At 41.6% G+C, this 19,232-nt stretch overlaps 1 long non-coding RNA gene across 1 annotated transcript; it reads right to left on the reverse strand.

Annotated features, from left to right (window-relative positions):
- Positions 1–10,394: 10,394 nt before the first annotated feature.
- Positions 10,395–17,010, reverse strand: LOC145169489 (uncharacterized). The gene is made up of 5 exons (XR_013742531.1): positions 16,574–17,010; positions 15,972–16,099; positions 11,839–11,867; positions 11,375–11,486; positions 10,395–10,710 (listed from the first exon to the last, which is right to left on the reverse strand). It is a non-coding gene; the product is annotated as an uncharacterized LOC145169489 (long non-coding RNA).
- Between the last annotated feature and the right edge of the window lie 2,222 nt (positions 17,011–19,232).

Genomic DNA, 19,232 nt, shown 5'->3' on the forward strand with positions numbered 1-19,232 from the left:
CTTCAAACATTTTACAGAATCCCTTACCCATGAAGAAATCATCCAACCCTTCATGGTGGGTTCTAGATTGCCTCTTGCTCAACTATTGAGCAATTGCACTTCAATCCTTGCACTTTTAATTAATTCCTTCAATTCCAAAATTAATTCCAATTAATTTCTGATTAAATATTAATTAAATATTACTATTTCTAATTAATAAATCATTTATTTCAAATTATTAATTAATCAAATAATAAATAAACTTCTTTCTCCAAAATCATCCTGTCTAGTTGCTAGTCTTGAGGGCAACTCAAAAGGACTATGCTACTATCAATTTAAGTATATACACAATTTATAGTTATAGGATTAGACACCTAATCCAACAAAAGACACTCTGCAAACCTGACCTTTTCCTCCGCCGGATAAAAGTTGGCACAAAAAGCAATCTCCACATCTGCAATCCAACAGATACTAGTGATAGGCTCCATCTTACTAAAGAAACGATGAGCTCTACAAGCATCAAACTCCCTGAAGGCGACCTCACTAATCTCGAGTCGACCGACCTCCAACTTAACCCGTAAGAATCCTAATACGCTAATCTAATGTAACATTCATAAAATTCTCAAAATTTTTAAACTTTTAAAATTTACTCAAAAACCATCATTGTTTAAAAATTGTTTTCAAAATAAGTTTGTAACACCCATAAAATTCGAGCAAATTTAAAACTTTTTAAATCATTTGAAATCATTCAATTTATTACAATTTGTTTTCAAAATAGTTTATACATCAGAGTTCCCAGAAATCATAATCGTCAATCGAGGAAGTGTACGGTCACGCCTTCGCCTACCCGCGGCCATCCGTTGAACCTGAAACAATAAACTGAAACTGTAAGCCCGAAAGCTTAGTGAGTTACCCCCAAATACCAACCTCATACAACCATAATCATACCATATCAACAAATACAAAACAGCATGCATAATGAGCCTTCAGCCTGACTGGACCGCCTCGCAGGGCCTACAGCCCATCTGGACCGCTCCCGAGCCTTCGACATGACTGGACCGCCTCGCAGGGCCTACAGCCTATCCGGACCGCTCGCCAGGTATGTTGGCCTACAGCACAAAGCAAGACCGCCTCAACCTAACCCCCAATCAAACAAACATGTGCACCTAAATATCATACGTTAGCTCATATCATATAACAGTCAAACCGATCTAACAGATCACTAATCATAACAACATCCCAATAACCGGGTTATAGACCTAACCGATCACTAATATAGCATCATCCTATATCCAGGACACTGACCTAACCAGGTCATTAAGCATAAGCATAACACCATCCTATATCCTAACTACCAGGATGTAATCAATAAACATATCATGCCATAATCTAGATACATATATATAAAGGGTCGGCCTTGGTGCATTAGACCCTGTTGATATAGTGAGGATAACTCACCTTGCAATGCCGGACTGAACCACGAAATCACGCTCCCGAAACACTGCCCCAAACTCCAACACCTATAACCATCAATGATCCAATTCATAAATACCCGCTTACCAATTATCCTCAAAAATCAAAACGATCAACCCTTGGTCAAAGTCAAAGTCAACTATCAAGGTCAACATTCCATGTTGACCTCAACTCGTCGAGTACCCTCAGCTACTCGCCGAGTTCCTTGCATAACTTGCCAACTCGCCGAGTCACCATGCCACTCGTCGAGCCCAAGGCAATCTTCATCGGACTCGCCGAGTTGTTCATCCAACTCGTCGAGTTCAAGACCATCTTCATATGACGCGCCGAGACTACCATGCGACTCGCCGAGCCCCTTCAGTCCTTCATCCATACAGATGCTTTTTAAGCCATGCTACGGCTCCATACTGCAGATCCAACTTCCCAAGGCATGCTTATCACGTAAAGTTGCAGCCCTCTGTTCATCAGAATATGTCCTAGAACTAGGAAGATCAACCAGCTCCTCCCCTTGCCGTTGTTACAGATGTTAAAGCTGTCGCGACAACCGTCTCGGCAATGGCTGCATAGCGCTCGTCGAAATACTCAACCATGGCGGTTTTAATAGACCTGACATCTCCGAAAACTGCCCCCGGACAATCTTGATCACCTACTCTCGGATGATCTCACTAACACGATCCCCTGAAAATGTTGGCCTATCTTGGCTGCCCGCTCCCGATCCTAACCTGGATCCGGTCTCAAGACGTCTCGTAACCACCATTCTGGCAAAACACCAGAAAGATCTCTGATAATCCATATAATGACAGGGGACCAACTCCCAACCCAACCCTAGGGGTTGTGGCTTCCTTGATACGCGTATGGGTCATGTGCTTTCAGTAGTACGGGCCCATACTACGTTCCACACCTACCCATATTTGTCTCAAGTATCATCACAACGCCCTAACAATATACATAATAATAGCGAGCACTCAATCCTCACTCCTAGAGGAATGCTAAATATCTCATAACTGGCCTCCCGACCTCTCACTACCCACCCATTCATGAAACTTCCACCAACCCCTGCAGCACTAGTGTATGCTAGCCATACATAACGTTGGACCATATAGACTTTCGAATATCCAATCCTACCCTAAGCCCTAATCAATAAGAACAGAACATAAGGCCATATCAAACATTCTCAGGCTATAAGATATTAATTATATACAGCTGTGATGCATACACAAGTAACTACTGTAATAATGTCAATCTCATATAAGGAAAACCCTAGGCTAACGGGCATCATGTCATCAGGCAATTCTATCATGCAATTCCTGAAGATCCCTAGCCTAGTACTAGCATGCTGTTCTAACATATCAAATAACCGTATGGTATTTTGGGGTCTACTTACTGGCTCCAGCTGATCGTACACTTCGCATCCTCTTTTACTTATTTTGAAAACCATTTAAAATCATTTTGAAAATCTTTCCTTGATTTGAGACTGGATTCACACGAGTGTTCCTCCAATTCAGTCAAACCAAGGCTCTGATACCAACTTGTAACACCCATAAAATTCGAGCAAATTTAAAACTTTTTAAATCATTTGAAATCATTCAATTTATTACAATTTGTTTTAAAAAATAGTTTATACATCAGAGTTCCCAAAAATCATAATCGTCAATCGAGGAAGTGTACGGTCACGCCTTCGCCTACCCGCGGCCATCCGTTGAACCTGAAACAATAAACTGAAACTGTAAGCCCGAAAGCTTAGTGAGTTACCCGCAAATACCAATCTCATACAACCATAATCATACCATATCAACAAATACAGAACATCATGCATAATGAGCCTTCAGCCTGACTGGACCGCCTCGCAGGGCCTACAGCCCATCTGGACCGCTCCTGAGCCTTCGGCATGACTGGACCGCCTCGCAGGGCCTACAGCCTATCCGGACTGCTCGCCAGGTATGTTGGCCTACAGCACAAAGCAAGACCGCCTCAACCCAACCCCCAATCAAACAAACATGTGCACCTAAATATCATATGTTAGCTCATATCATATAACAGTCAAACCGATCTAACAGATCACTAATCATAACAACATCCCAATAACCGGGTTACAAACCTAACCGATCACTAACATAACATCATCCTATATCCAGGACACTGACCTAACCAGGTCATTAAGCATAAGCATAACACCATCCTAACTACCAGGATGTAATCAATAAACATATCATGCCATAATCCAGATACATATATATAAAGGGTCGGCCTTGGTGCCTTAGACCCTGTTGATATAGTGAGGATAACTCACCTTGCAATGCCGGACTGAACCACGAAATCACGCTCCCGAAACACTGCCCCAAACTCCAACACCTATAACCATCAATGATCCAATTCATAAATACCCGCTTACCAATTATCATCAAAAATCAAAACGGTCAACCCTTGGTCAAAGTCAAAGTCAACTATCAAGGTCAACAGTCCATGTTGACCTCAACTCGTCGAGTACCCTCAGCTACTCGCCGAGTTCCTTGCATAACTTGCCAACTCGCCGAGTCACCATGCCACTCGCTGAGCCCAAGGCAATCTTCATCGGAGTCGCTGAGTTGTTCATCCAACTCGTCGAGTTCAAGACCATCTTCATATGACTCGCCGAGTCTACCATGCGACTCGCCGAGCCACTTCAGTCCTTCATCCATACAGATGCTTTTTAAGCCATGCTACGGCTCCATACTGCAGATCCAACTTCCCAAGGCATGCTTATCACGTAAAGTTGCAAACTTTACGTACATGCAAGGCTCTAATGACTCATAATGCCAAAACCAAGCATGAAATGGGGTTTTACACTTAAGGAGGGGTTCATACTTGCCAAAGCTGATAGCTTTATGGACTTACAAATCAAAGAGAGTTCAGATCTGAAGTTACAACTTCAGATCTGAGCTCATACCCAAGAATAGCTTCATAACCAAGCCAAGAAGCCCTAAACTTCATCCAAAGAGATCTAGAAAGGAATGAGGCCAAGATCATGAATTGATACCTCAATTGAAGCTAACTGAGATAGACTTCAGACCCACAAACGTTCTTGCCTCCAACTTCTTGATCTTCAAGCTTCTTGCATCAAGGTCTTCTTTCCAAGATTGAAATTTACACTAATATGGAGCACACACATGAATTAGGGCTTCTCGACTCTCAAGAGACTGCCAAGGAACTAAGGGAGGCTAATGATCCCTTAAACAGGGTGCCAAACCCCGGAAATTAGGGTTTCACCCTCCAGCTACAATTCGTCGAGTCACTCTTCCGACTCGGCGAGTTGGTCACTTAAACACGTGGCCCAAACCCGCTGCTACTCGATGAGTCAAACAACCAACTCGTCGAGTAGATCTTGAATTCATGAGAATTTATAACCATAAATTGGTATTCGAGAATCGGGGCATTACAATTCTCCCCCACTTGAACTAGACTTCGCCCTCGAAGTCTGCTGCGGTGAACATCCTCGGATAGTGCTCCCACATCTCTGCCTCCGGCTCCCACATCCACTCAGACCCTCTTTGGTGCTCTCACTGTACCCTTACCAAAGGTACCTCCTTGTCCCGAAGAACCTTCACCCCTCTCTCCAGAATGGCCACATGCCTCTCCACATAATCCAGGCGCTCACCGACCTGAATGTCATCCAACGATACTACCGCCTCCTGATCCATGACGCACTTTCGCAAGTGTGAATTGTGAAAGGTGATGTGAATCCCCATCGAAACTTTTCATAAGATCTATCCTTCATGCCACTTAGACAACTTAACAAAATCCTGATGATCAAAATTATCAGAAACCCAACTTTCCCTTTTTCCTGAAGCGAACCCTTTTTGCTGACATGATAATGCAACCTTCAGCTTTCAGAATATCATACATAATCAATCCACTAATGAATACGAACACTCATGCCTCGGGCTAGATTACCAGGCGAGCCTACGACGGCTCCAATCATCCCTAGGATGGAATACTCACGTATCCCTCACATGTTTGGCCCAATCGACCCTCGGGTTGGAATACCAAACATATCAGATCCAGTCAATCATAGGGTCTGGTCATCCTCAGATTCGTCACAACCGAGTGCAACTCCCCCGAATCTTCAACAATACATCCAATCCGAACGCGCTCCTACAACAGACATAACCAACACAATCACTATGCCCGCAGCCTATGACTGGAATACCCTTACGTGGTTCTCAACATAGGTCTGGATTGCCTCTGACCCCACAACATGAGTGTGGTATGCCCTCCCTGGCCCTCAGCTCATGACTGGAATTCTCCCGATGACCGATCAACACTACTATCGTCACTTCAGTTGCCCAACACTCCAACCCTGCAAATATCCACTTTCCTCCGCCACTCGAAGGGCCTAATCGACGCTCCTCTCATCAACGAACAACATAACAATACAAAAACTACTACCACACATGAATCCCAAGTCACAAATCCACTTCAACTCTTCCTGCTACCATATGACGTTTCTCAAGAGAAGTCGAAACCTCCTTGGTCCCAACTTGTCTGCCCACAACCCAAACATCGGACACCTCCCCGATTACTGAACCAAAATACACACACAAACAGCAGTCCCACGCGTCTCCCAAAAAGAAAACCGACTGGCTGGACTTGCTTCCACGCCCTGCCATCAAACTTCTGCTAACCTAATAAACGCTACATGGCCCACTGCAGCCTCACCTCCTACCTGGTCTCCAGCGACCCATCATCTCCTCACTTCAGACACGCTATGGCTCTTTCACAGATGAACCAACCCAAGACACATCACAACAACTCAACCACCATCAACTAAACCCATCCATTACCCTTGAACCTGGCGATTCTGTCCTCAGCTTACAAATATCTCAATCCATATTCTTGCTGAAACGAAAAATCATGCACTAAACATGCACGATTCCCGACTTGAGATCTTACCCAAAACCGATTCGATACCCACTCATGACCCAACATCCATGAATCTCCACCTGTATCTCACACCACATCCATAGAATACAGTCCCGTAAGCGATTACCACCATGTCGAATCAATTCAACTATCGAGTTGAAATTATCAGGGTTTGTTGGCCTACCGCCTCAACCCTACCGCTCCCCTTGAGCCTCCGTGCCTACGACTTACAGTCGGCCCGCACCGGGTATCTTGGCCTACTGCATAGAGCAGGACCGCCTCAACCCTATCCAAATGCCATAGACGATCATGAGAAAGGTCTAACCCGGTTCCCAGAACCTGAACGACAGAACATTCTAATCCCAAGCCTTCCTAAAGCTGACGAATACCGATTCGGATCTACTCCCAGTCCCCAACTGGAGTATTACCCGATCCAAGAAGATTAATCCTATGAGACACTCCGAACTGATGAGATCACCAAGATCCTCTGTACTCCATTCGATCTCTAATAACAACTTCCGATCAAACCAAAAATACACTAGAGACTTCAGCCTACTCCAGCAACATGTTTAATACTTGGGGACAGCCCCACTGATTGATATAGCATAGCAGCATACTCAATACCCGCACATAGATCTACAAACACATATAGAGTCTTCAGCATGACTGGACCGCCTCACCAGGCCTTCAGTCATCTGTACCACTCTAAACTGTTGAGCATCTCCCTGGACCACCCCCTGGTGATCTTTCCCATGCAGACTGTTCTCACCCACTTGGGGTTCCGAAATCCTGATCCATTCAGTGGACTCTAACCCCGACCTAACCCTAGGCCTCATGTCAATCGTCCACCCTCTCAAAAATCTGTGGTCTGTTCCCTGACACGCGCGTCTACCACATATGCTAAATAACCCGCACTCCCGTGCTAAATGTATTGTCGAACCCTGGCAGCTAACAAAACCCTCAATCTATCAATCCAAAAACTCTCAGAGTCGAGCGCACCCTCCACCGGATACTCGACTGAACTCAATCCCTGACTAGAACTCCAACCTGTTTCCCCCAATTATGCTATCAAGCACCAAGAAGACGTGTTTTCTTATGCTGGGAAGTTTGCCGAACTCCCAATCAACACACAACCCTCAAACTAAGCAGCCACTAGGGCCTCCATTCTCCCATCGGGTTGTGAAACTTATCCCCGTTTCAAAGCCTCTCCTACTCTGCATCCCGGGGTGACTCTCCCCCACTTAGATTCGACTAAGCCTTCATAATACATGAAGATTTGAGGATTCCCAATCCTTCTCACTTCTCAACGATCGATCCGATGACAACCAACTCTTGCCCACTAGTGCCCCATTACTAGTTAGTCCCATTCGATCACACACTTCTAAGAACCAGATGAACACTTCCTGAATCCCAGTGAAACCGACAACCACTAATGCTTGAATGACCCCACACTCACGTCCTGACGACCACAAGATAGATGCTCCGATTAATACCTCGGCAACGAGTTACTTCTCTTGGCGCTTTAGTCCGTCAATCACTAACGGTTTCTAACCACTGAATCCTGACAATGCTGAATAACCCTTCTGTGGGACCCTATCCGCAGGCCTCCCACATAATACCCCTTTTCCAAAGGTGTTCCAAACAAGCTTCCCGCTCTCGGGCTCAAGAAATCATTCTCTTCAAGGTTCGCACCCTGAATCACTTACCAGCTCAAACACCCACAGCTGAACTGCAGCAGCTGAAACAACCTCTGCCCTAAACCGGGCTACAAACTACTCCCAAGACATAGTCTACAATCCCAAAAGTGCAATAGATCGCACAATCAATCCTTTCTGTCCGATACAAAAGATCCAAGGCAAACCGGACCTCACAAATACTTATGCCACGTCGACCATCATGTGCTCACCGGTGCTGAAATAACGTTGCCTATTCCTGCAACCAACTGACCCGAGTTGGAATACAACCTGATCCTGGGGTCACAAGTCTGCTCACTCTTTCGAGCTCGAAAAACTGAGAGGGCACAATCCTTGCTTTAGAAAACGACAATCCAATCCCTCAATAAACCATTCCCCTTCCAGTTGCAAAACCCCAGCTGAACATAATCATCACTCTCTTCCGGAGTTCTCGCGACTCATATTCCGGCCTCGAGCAAACCCCCGAGCCTCAAATCTAGAAACCCACGTGCTAACCTCTCCCGCTCAACCCGCGGAAATATGAAGAGTACAGATCATCTTCCCGATCCCAAATAACTGCAGCCCTCTGTTCATCAGAATATGTCCTAGAACTAGGAAGATCAACCAGCTCCTCCCCTTGCCGTTGTTACAGCTGTTAAAGCTGACGCGGCAACCGTCTCGGCAATGGCTGCATAGTGCTCGTCGAAATACTCAACCATGGCGGTTTTAATAGACCTGACATCTCCGGAAACTGCCCCCGGACAATCTTGATCACCTACTCTCGGATGATCTCACTAACACGATCCCCTGAAAATGTTGGCCTATCTTGGCTGCCCGCTCCCGATCCTAACCTGGATCCGGTCTCAAGACGTCTCGTAACCACCATTCTGGCAAAACACCAGAAAGATCTCTGATAATCCATATAATGACAGGGGACCAACTCCCAACCCAACCCTAGGGGTTGTGACTTCCTTGATACGCGTATGGGTCATGTGCTTTCAGTAGTACAGGCCCATACTACGTTCCACACCTACCCATATTTGTCTCAAGTATCATCACAACGCCCTAACAATATACATAATAATAGCGAGCACTCAATCCTCACTCCTAGAGGAATGCTAAATATCTCGTAACTGGCCTCCCGACCTCTCACTACCCACCCATTCATGAAACTTCCACCAACCCCTGCAGCACTAGTGTATGCTAGCCATACAAAACGTTGGACCATATAGACTTTCGAATATCCAATCCTACCCTAAGCCCTAATCAATAAGAACAGAACATAAGGCCATATCAAACATTCTCAGGCTATAAGATATTAATTATATACAGCTGTGATGCATACACAAGTAACTACTGTAATAATGTCAATCTCATATAAGGAAAACCCTAGGCTAACAGGCATCATGTCATCAGGCAATTCTATCATGCAATTCCTGAAGATCCCTAGCCTAGTACTAGCATGTTGTTCTAACATATCAAATAACCGTATGGTATTTTGGGGTCTACTTACTGGCTCCAGCTGATCGTACACTTCGCATCCTCTTTTACTTATTTTGAAAACCATTTAAAATCATTTTGAAAATCTTTCCTTGATTTGAGACTGGATTCACACGAGTGTTCCTCCAATTCAGTCAAACCAAGGCTCTGATACCAACTTGTAACACCCATAAAATTCGAGCAAATTTAAAACTTTTTAAATCATTTGAAATCATTCAATTTATTACAATTTGTTTTAAAAAATAGTTTATACATCAGAGTTCCCAAAAAATCATAATCGTCAATCGAGGAAGTGTACGGTCACGCCTTCGCCTACCCGCGGCCATCCGCTGAACCTGAAACAATAAACTGAAACTGTAAGCCCGAAAGCTTAGTGAGTTACCCGCAAATTTAAAACTTTTTAAATCATTTGAAATCATTCAATTTATTACAATTTGTTTTAAAAAATAGTTTATACATCAGAGTTCCCAAAAAATCATAATCGTCAATCGAGGAAGTGTACGGTCACGCCTTCGCCTACCCGCGGCCATCCGCTGAACCTGAAACAATAAACTGAAACTGTAAGCCCGAAAGCTTAGTGAGTTACCCGCAAATACCAATCTCATACAACCATAATCATACCATATCAACAAATACAGAACAGCATGCATAATGAGCCTTCAGCCTGACTGGACCGCCTCGCAGGGCCTACAGCCCATCTGGACCGCTCCTGAGCCTTCGGCATGACTGGACCGCCTCGCAGGGCCTACAGCCTATCCGGACTGCTCGCCAGGTATGTTGGCCTACAGCACAAAGCAAGACCGCCTCAACCCAACCCCCAATCAAACAAACATGTGCACCTAAATATCATACGTTAGCTCATATCATATAACAGTCAAACCGATCTAACAGATCACTAATCATAACAACATCCCAATAACCGGGTTACAGACCTAACCGATCACTAACATAGCATCATCCTATATCCAGGACACTAACCTAACCAGGTCACTAAGCATAAGCATAACACCATCCTAACTACCAGGATGTAATCAATAAACATATCATGCCATAATCCAGATACATATATATAAAGGGTCGGCCTTGGTGCCTTAGACCCTGTTGATATAGTGAGGATAACTCACCTTGCAATGCCGGACTGAACCACGAAATCACGCTCCCGAAACACTGCCCCAAACTCCAACACCTATAACCATCAATGATCCAATTCATAAATACCCGCTTACCAATTATCCTCAAAAATCAAAACGGTCAACCCTTGGTCAAAGTCAAAGTCAACTATCAAGGTCAACAGTCCATGTTGACCTCAACTCGTCGAGTACCCTCAGCTACTCGCCGAGTTCCTTGCATAACTTGCCAACTCGCCGAGTCACCATGCCACTCGCTGAGCCCAAGGCAATCTTCATCGGAGTCGCTGAGTTGTTCATCCAACTCGTCGAGTTCAAGACCATCTTCATATGACTCGCCGAGTCTACCATGCGACTCGCCGAGCCACTTCAGTCCTTCATCCATACAGATGCTTTTTAAGCCATGCTACGGCTCCATACTGCAGATCCAACTTCCCAAGGCATGCTTATCACGTAAAGTTGCAAACTTTACGTACATGCAAGGCTCTAATGACTCATAATGCCAAAACCAAGCATGAAATGGGGTTTTACACTTAAGGAGGGGTTCATACTTGCCAAAGCTGATAGCTTTATGGACTTACAAATCAAAGAGAGTTCAGATCTGAAGTTACAACTTCAGATCTGAGCTCATACCCAAGAATAGCTTCATAACCAAGCCAAGAAGCCCTAAACTTCATCCAAAGAGATCTAGAAAGGAATGAGGCCAAGATCATGAATTGATACCTCAATTGAAGCTAACTGAGATAGACTTCAGACCCACAAACGTTCTTGCCTCCAACTTCTTGATCTTCAAGCTTCTTGCATCAAGGTCTTCTTTCCAAGCCTGAAATTTACACTAATACGGAGCACACACATGAATTAGGGTTTCTGGACTCTCAAGAGGCTGCTAAGGAACTAAGGGAGGCTAATGATCCCTTAAACAGGGTGCCAAACCCCGGAAATTAGGGTTTCACCCTCCAGCTCCAACTCGTCGAGTCACTCTTCTGACTCGGCGAGTTGGTCACTTAAACACGTGGCCCAAACCCGCTGCTACTCGACGAGTCAGGCAACCAACTCGTCGAGTAGATCTTGAATTCATGAGAATTTATAACCATAAATTGGTATTCGAGAATCGGGGCGTTACAAAGTTCAACATCAAAGAAATCCCAAAATCGAGAAATAAAACATGACAAGGTGCATGATCTCACCTTCGTCTTCCCGCGATCCTCTGAAGTACCTGAAACATAATCCAAAACTGTAAGCCCAAAGTTTAGTGAGTTCCCCCAAAATACCAATAAATAGCAAACATCACAAATATAATAACAGCATGCAATAGGTCCACAGCTAACAGACCGGATTACCCCTGAGCCCACAGCATAAGTCTGGCTTGCCCCCTGGGCCCACAGCTTATGTTTGGCTTGCTCCCTGGCCCTCAGTACAAGTCTGGCATGCCCCACCCGACCCTCAACTCGTATCTGGAATGCTTATGAGCCCTCGGTATGAATCAGTCATGCCCTTCCTGGCCCTCAGCTCATATATGGTATTCTCTAGGGTTTGTTGGCTACAGCACGGAGCAGTACAACCTTAACCCAACCCACACCATATGTCGACATATAACAGATAATATCATATTCAGATAACAGGCAGTATCACGGGTAGTCCTACAGATCTACCAAACTAACATATCGAAACTAGCATGCATATCTACTCCATACTCAGCATACAATATCAAGTAATCAAACCAATGGGCCGACCTTGGTGCCTTCAACCCGAAAGTATAGTGAGGAAGACTCACCTCACAAGCTGGACAGGGCTGAAAACGTCTGACTCCGAACCTCAGCACCCGACTTAAATGCCTACAACCACCATGTTACCAATTTCATCAAAACCCAAATACCCAAAACACCCTTAAAAGTCAAACTTGGTCAACCATGGTCAAAGTCAAAGTCAACGGTCAAGGTCAACAGTCCATGTTGACCCAACACGCCGTGTGCACTAATAAACACGTCGTGTTTCTATAACAATCAGATGGTCAGGAAAACCACAGACAACACGCCGTGTTGGCTTGTAAACACGTCGTGTTTGCCCGAGCTTAATACATTCAGTTGTTCCTACGATTCCAGGGACTACAAGACTTAGATCTAAACTCAAATGCTATCAAAAAGGATAAAGTTTCCAACTTTATCCTTTGGGGCTACCCCAAGTGTTCAAAAACACATCCACAAGGCTTGAAGATTCAAGGGCTTAACCAATAAGCACAAAAACCTTGAGATTTGAAACCCAACCTTTCCAGAAGAAATTCTAGCATCGAAATCAACCCAAAGGTGGGTGCTTTATAGACATGCATGTCCAATGCATGTCTTGAACCCAAAATGGGTCAAAAAGGGAAAATATGACCTAAAATCCATGCATGGCATCAAAACTTGGCTAATGACCAGATCCAAGCCACTACAAGGTCACCTTGATCTGGAGATTCATAAAGTTGCAAAATTTATGAGATCCATCCATTGCAACATCCAAGAATAAGGAGAAAAGGGGACAAAACTCAAGATCTAGATACATTGGGGAATAAAAATCAGACATTGGACACTTACAAAGGTCCAGAAGAGTGACAAACTGAAGATGAGAGCTTTGCTTGCTAGCTCCTTGCTTCGTTCTTCCAACTTTCTTCTTCTTTTGCTCCAAAATACCACACTAGCTCACAAATGAGAGGGAAGGATGATTAGGGTTCAAAAGGGCCGATATGGGGGTTTGGAGGATGATAAAAGATCAACCCTAGGGACTTAAGGAGATTAAATAGGGTGCAAAACCCTAAAATTTAGGGTTTCTCATCCAGCCGCCAACACGCCGAGTTTCCCTCACCAACACGCCATGTTGGTCCATAAAAATACGCGGCCCAAAATTCCTTCAACACGTCGTGGTGAGGCTTTCACCACATCGTGTTCCAATGGAAAAACATGCTTAAAGGAATAAATCTCATACCTAGGAGTCGGGATGTTACATCTAGCACCGAAATCAACTCATCTTTGACAATACTAATCATACCAGACCAACCCTCCCTCATGAACCTCGAAATCTTTGCACAAATGATCTTTCGGACATCCTTCTCACTCGGATCTGAATCTCCAACACGAAAGGTTGGCATTCTGAATCTGAACGATAACAAAAACACATCAAAATCAATGCATTGTGCAAACCCACACCATGCATACCCACCTATAAGCTCCTTGGTAATCTTATAACTCTTCCTCGACCCAAGTATAGATCGTGTGCTATTAGTAATACGGGCCTAATACTACCTTTCACTCTTATCCATACGCATACTAAGGAGTGTTCCAAGTCTCCCAAGTCACTTCACATCACTCCACTATACTCCTCACATGCATGCATACAACTACCCATATATACAATACTACATTTCCTAAACTCTCTCTAGGATTCTCTCATACGCAAATGTCTACACTAGCACACTCTAACATACTTCGTAGGTCACTAGGAATTCCCATCCCACCCGACTATCAGTTGTGGAAGCAATTTCTACCAATGTCGACTAACTATCTTATGAATACAATCACACACAACAAAAATTAAATAATCTTTCAAGTGAAAGATCCTGCACTACAACGATTGCACTCAGACAAGAGCTGCGTAATAGAGCCAAATCGAACATTATAAATTTTCTAATATTTGTGGCATGAAACCTAACATATTCGCTTAATAGTTATTTAACATCAATATAGATTTCACATAGCACAAAGCGAGCAGCATTCGAGCAACAAAAACAATAGAAAATAAGGCATCATAAAGATCAGGCAATCCTAACAGGCAATTCTTGAAGATCCTTATCCTACTCACTAACATGCATCTCAAACATTTCACATAACAGGAACAATTAGCGTCTCCATTAGCAGACATTCGAGCATACAACCCTAAGCAGATCCTTGTTCTAACTTCTAACATTAATATCGATCCATAGCACAAGTACATAATCATATGAATATATTGGGAGTCACTTACTTCTTGAGCTCTGGCTGACTGTACACATCACATCCTCCATTTATTATAAAAAAAATTTAGAAAATTATTTTCTTCTTTAAAAGCATTCTCTTTTCAAAAATTTATTTAGAAAATCTCTCAGTCCTCAATTTGAGTTCAAACACACCGTAAAGCGTTCACAAATCCCTCAAACCAAGGCTCTGATACCAACTTGTAATGTCCCCAAATTCTAGAATAACTTTTTCATTTAAAATAACTAAATAAGATTAACCAATTAAAACATTTATATCAAAACCATTTAAGTAATATTCATTTGATTAAAACCACTCATTATCATAGTTAAATTACAAAACTGCAGAAACGGATATCTTTGATGCGTGTATACAGTCCTGTCGAGCTCTTCTCACGAACAATCTGCAAAACATTTTATCCACAACTGTAAGCATAAAGCTTAGTGAGTTCCTCAATATACCACATATTCCATCATACATACAATGCATCCACATAAAGTCCTCGGCTCTAGCGCCAACCTATCAACATACATACAACATACATAATTATACATGATATGTGAATGCTATGGACTTCCCACGGTCTTACAATCACTTGTTGATGTAGTCCTCCTGCAGTCTTATTTGCTATGGTCCTCCCAAAGTCTTACATACGTTTTCCATGGTCCTCTCATAGTCTTTTATACGAGTGTCATGGTCCTCCCATGGTCTTACATATGGTTGTCATAGTCCTCCAATGTTCTTTCATATGAGTGACATGGTCCTCCCATGGTCATTCATACACATCCATGTTCCACCCATGGTCTTTCATAAAAATACATAAAGTCATATGCAGTCAGGGATCAGATAGGCAGTCGAACATATGATCCACCCAAGAGCGAACAATCAGGCAAGAACATCGCAATCAGGAAATAGACCAAGAGTTCTCATGCTATCCAAATTAAACTACATATAACCAAAGTTTTCATTACCACATAATCATACAACATAAACACATAACATAAAAAAGCATATTACATTCCCTTGACAACTAGTCTTCCCTAGTTACCCTGCCATTGACCACTTCTCAGTTAAGTCCTTCGTTGGTCAAACATACATAATCCTGATAACTGGCCTTCCCCAGTTACCCTAACCAAACATAACTCCTAACAATTCCATACGATCAACAGACAAGACCCTACCGGTCTAACATACCATGACACAAGTGTCCCATACAGCACATACATGGCATGTAGTGATCCTAGTCCACTAGCATACTAGTACTCTAATAGTACCTATTATCCTATCATACAAAGGACATATATTGTCACACGTGGCATAGTAAGAAGACTCACCTGCAACTAACCGTTGAAACCACACACACAAGTCCTCGAAGGAATTAGCTAATACAATCCACCTGATAACAATTCGTCTAAGCAACACTACTAAAGTGAGCTAGATGACCCCGCCCCTCTCTGAATGCCTACAACACATCCAAAACCCCTAATTAGTTCATTCCCCAAGCATTACTAAATAATACTTAATATTACGCTTTATCACTACTTTTAGTTTTCGAAACTTTCTTATACTATTAGATTTTTACAAGTAATTCATCCTTATGTAAATTAATATAATTAAGAAAACTTTCATATTTCAACTTCGATAATTAGAAAACTTAAATATTTTTAAATATAATCTCTTGCTCATAACTCATTACACCAAATTTGACAAGTCATTTAAAATATCATTCTTCACAAAACTCTTGAACACTTTCCTTGTTCCTTTTTATTTAACTTGAAAATAAGGATATAGAAGGAAATCTTGCTCCATTAGGTTGATTAGATTAAGCCCAAAGTAGCCCACACATGAATTAACTCAATATTGTCAAACACTATAACTGGCCCAAGTTATACTCTTAACCTAAAAAAAAAACTTCACAGCAAGTCGACGACCATACCTGTAACGTTCATCTTCAACGTGAAGATGGAAAACAACCTCCGGCGACACCGCTGTTTCCGTCGGCGACTCCCATTCTCGGCGACATCTGCTCCTGCGACGGTCCCTAACCACCTCCGACACAAAAGTCAACCACCCATTTCCTTAGACTTGATCCACCATTAAACTAGCTATGGCATCCTCCATCCATCGGAGCTTCAAGCTTACCCATATTCTCCCTGTACATTTCTTATTTTGTCGCCGGTAACCACCAAATCCACCACAGCTCTTCTGCTCAATGAGTTATGGTGGTTCGCTGAAAAAAAAAAAGAATCACTGACGAGGTCAATATTCACAGCTCACACTCTTCACAGTTTTTTGGGAAAAGAAGGGTTAGATTGGCTTATCGGAACAAAGTGTATAAAAGGTTGGAGATTGAAATCCTTTCAAAAATATCAAGTTTTCAGGTTCTAAAATGGGAAAAATGTGTTCACAGCATGTGTCAATAATCAATATGCAGGGGGTGAAAAGACACAAAAATTGGAATATGACAGTTTTGGCCCTTGAGGTTTTGTCATATGGCAGAAAGCACACCCACCCTTGATTCTCTTAACATTTATAGTTTCCAAAATGACAATTCAAAACCCTGTACTTTTATAATTCTACTTATTATTATTATTATTATTATTATTATTATTTATCAATTCTATTTAGAAATCATTAAATAGAAATGAGCATTGTTTGTTGACAACACTCGATAAGAAAATAATGAGGAACCAACAAATAGAATGACATTAAGGGCAACTTGTTGGAAATCTATCAAGGGGATTTAAATTGATGAGGTTCGACATGGAGTGTGTATTTGGTGCGACGACACTCAAAATCGAAGAAAATAATACCGATAGAGATTAATGAGTAGTTAGATTGTTTTTTTCGGTGTTCGAACATATAATTAATGTTGTGTGGCATTTGAACTTGAAATAGTAAGTAATATTTTTTGTTGATCATGCAAATGTTTAGTAGGTAATTGATCATGGTTAATGTTTTTTTTACCTGGAATGGAATCAAATTTACATATGTACATATGGTTTGTTAATATTCTATATTTTGAGAAAATTACATCAATGTCCTTATAAATTTTAAAACTACGCTATACTTCATTTTTAAAACTATAATATTTACATCCATATCCAAATTCATATTTCAATTAAAATTAAACTAATATAATTTTAAAAAACGTATCTAAAATTCAAAATTATACATGATGTTAGTAAAATACCCTTCCTAGATGAAAGATTAAATTTAAACCATTTTAATTAGGATTAATCAAATTAAATTTGAAAAGCTTCAAGTTGCTTTCTCATTTTCTTCTCCTACATGGCATTTTCCTCGTGTTCTTCCCGTTTCTTCTAATTGCCTAATCTTATTCACAATGTTGATGAAGCTACCTTGTAACATCATGCCCCATCTTAGTGTGTGTTAGTTTATATGGTGGACCTTGGCCTATCTTTGATGATTATAAAAAAGAAATGTGTTATTTTGAGTGAAGTGTCAGCAATTGCCTCCATCCTCTTTAATATCGACAATTCTTGATGATTTCATATAAACTTCGACATCTCTTATACTCTCAAACTACATAATCAATTCATAAATAACAACGCTTGATTATTTATCATGTTCTTAACCCCATCACTATCTCTTTCTTTCTTTTTCTCTCTCTATCTCTCTCTCATCACTTGAAGACAACCTTGGCATATGACTAGGTACTCTCATCTTAATTTATGTTTCTTTCTTATCTACGTGTACATACGGGTTTAGTTAGAATCCATATTGATTACATGAATGAAATCATCATGTGTAACAAGTTATCGTAATGATACTGAAATGTGGATCAGAAATGTCCATGTTACTATAAAAAGGCCAAGAATGTCCTCTATAAATTCTCTCGCTAGTTAATTAATTCCACCCTGCAACTCCTTAATTATAAACAACATGTTGCTCGATTACTTCCTACTTTTTTGGTCTCGAAAGATTTTCAAGGTCAACGATGATCTTGATAATCTTGTTTAATTACCACTTGTCACTTGTCATGTGTAATGTACAAGCGGGGTTAGCTATAAAAATGAGAACTAGGTTTTTTCCTTGTAGTTTATGTTTTTTTGGGATGATAGAATGTTGAAGCTACCAAGTAACATCTTACCCATCCTAGTCTCAAGCTCATCAAAACGTCCTGTCAATCCGTCGATTTATGACATGTTCGCCAACTATTTGATAAAAATCTCAAATATGCATTCGTATGAGGTGAAGAAAAGGAGAAAAAGGTGGCGTATGAGAAGAAAATGATAAAGCGGCTTGAAGCTTGTCAATATTAATCAGATTAATCCAAATTAAAATGTTTAAATTTGATCGTTCCTTTAGGAAATTTATGAAGGGTAATTGAGTAACATCATATATAATTTTTAATTTTAGATAAGTTTTTACATTACATTAGTTTAACTTTAATTAAAATATAAGTTTGGATATAGATGTAAATATTATGGTTTTAGAATGATGTATACGTAATATTAAAAATTATAAGGACATAGACGTAATACTTAAAGTTTAGAAGGATATGAATGAAATTCCTCTATTTTTATAACTTTGAATGGAATCAAATTTACATATGGCTGGTTAATGTTTTT

The sequence above is a fragment of the Lactuca virosa genome, chromosome 4 (assembly GCF_052849685.1).
Source record: "Lactuca virosa cultivar CGN04683 chromosome 4, Lactuca_virosa_CGN04683_v6, whole genome shotgun sequence".
Classification (NCBI taxonomy): domain Eukaryota; kingdom Viridiplantae; phylum Streptophyta; class Magnoliopsida; order Asterales; family Asteraceae; genus Lactuca; species Lactuca virosa.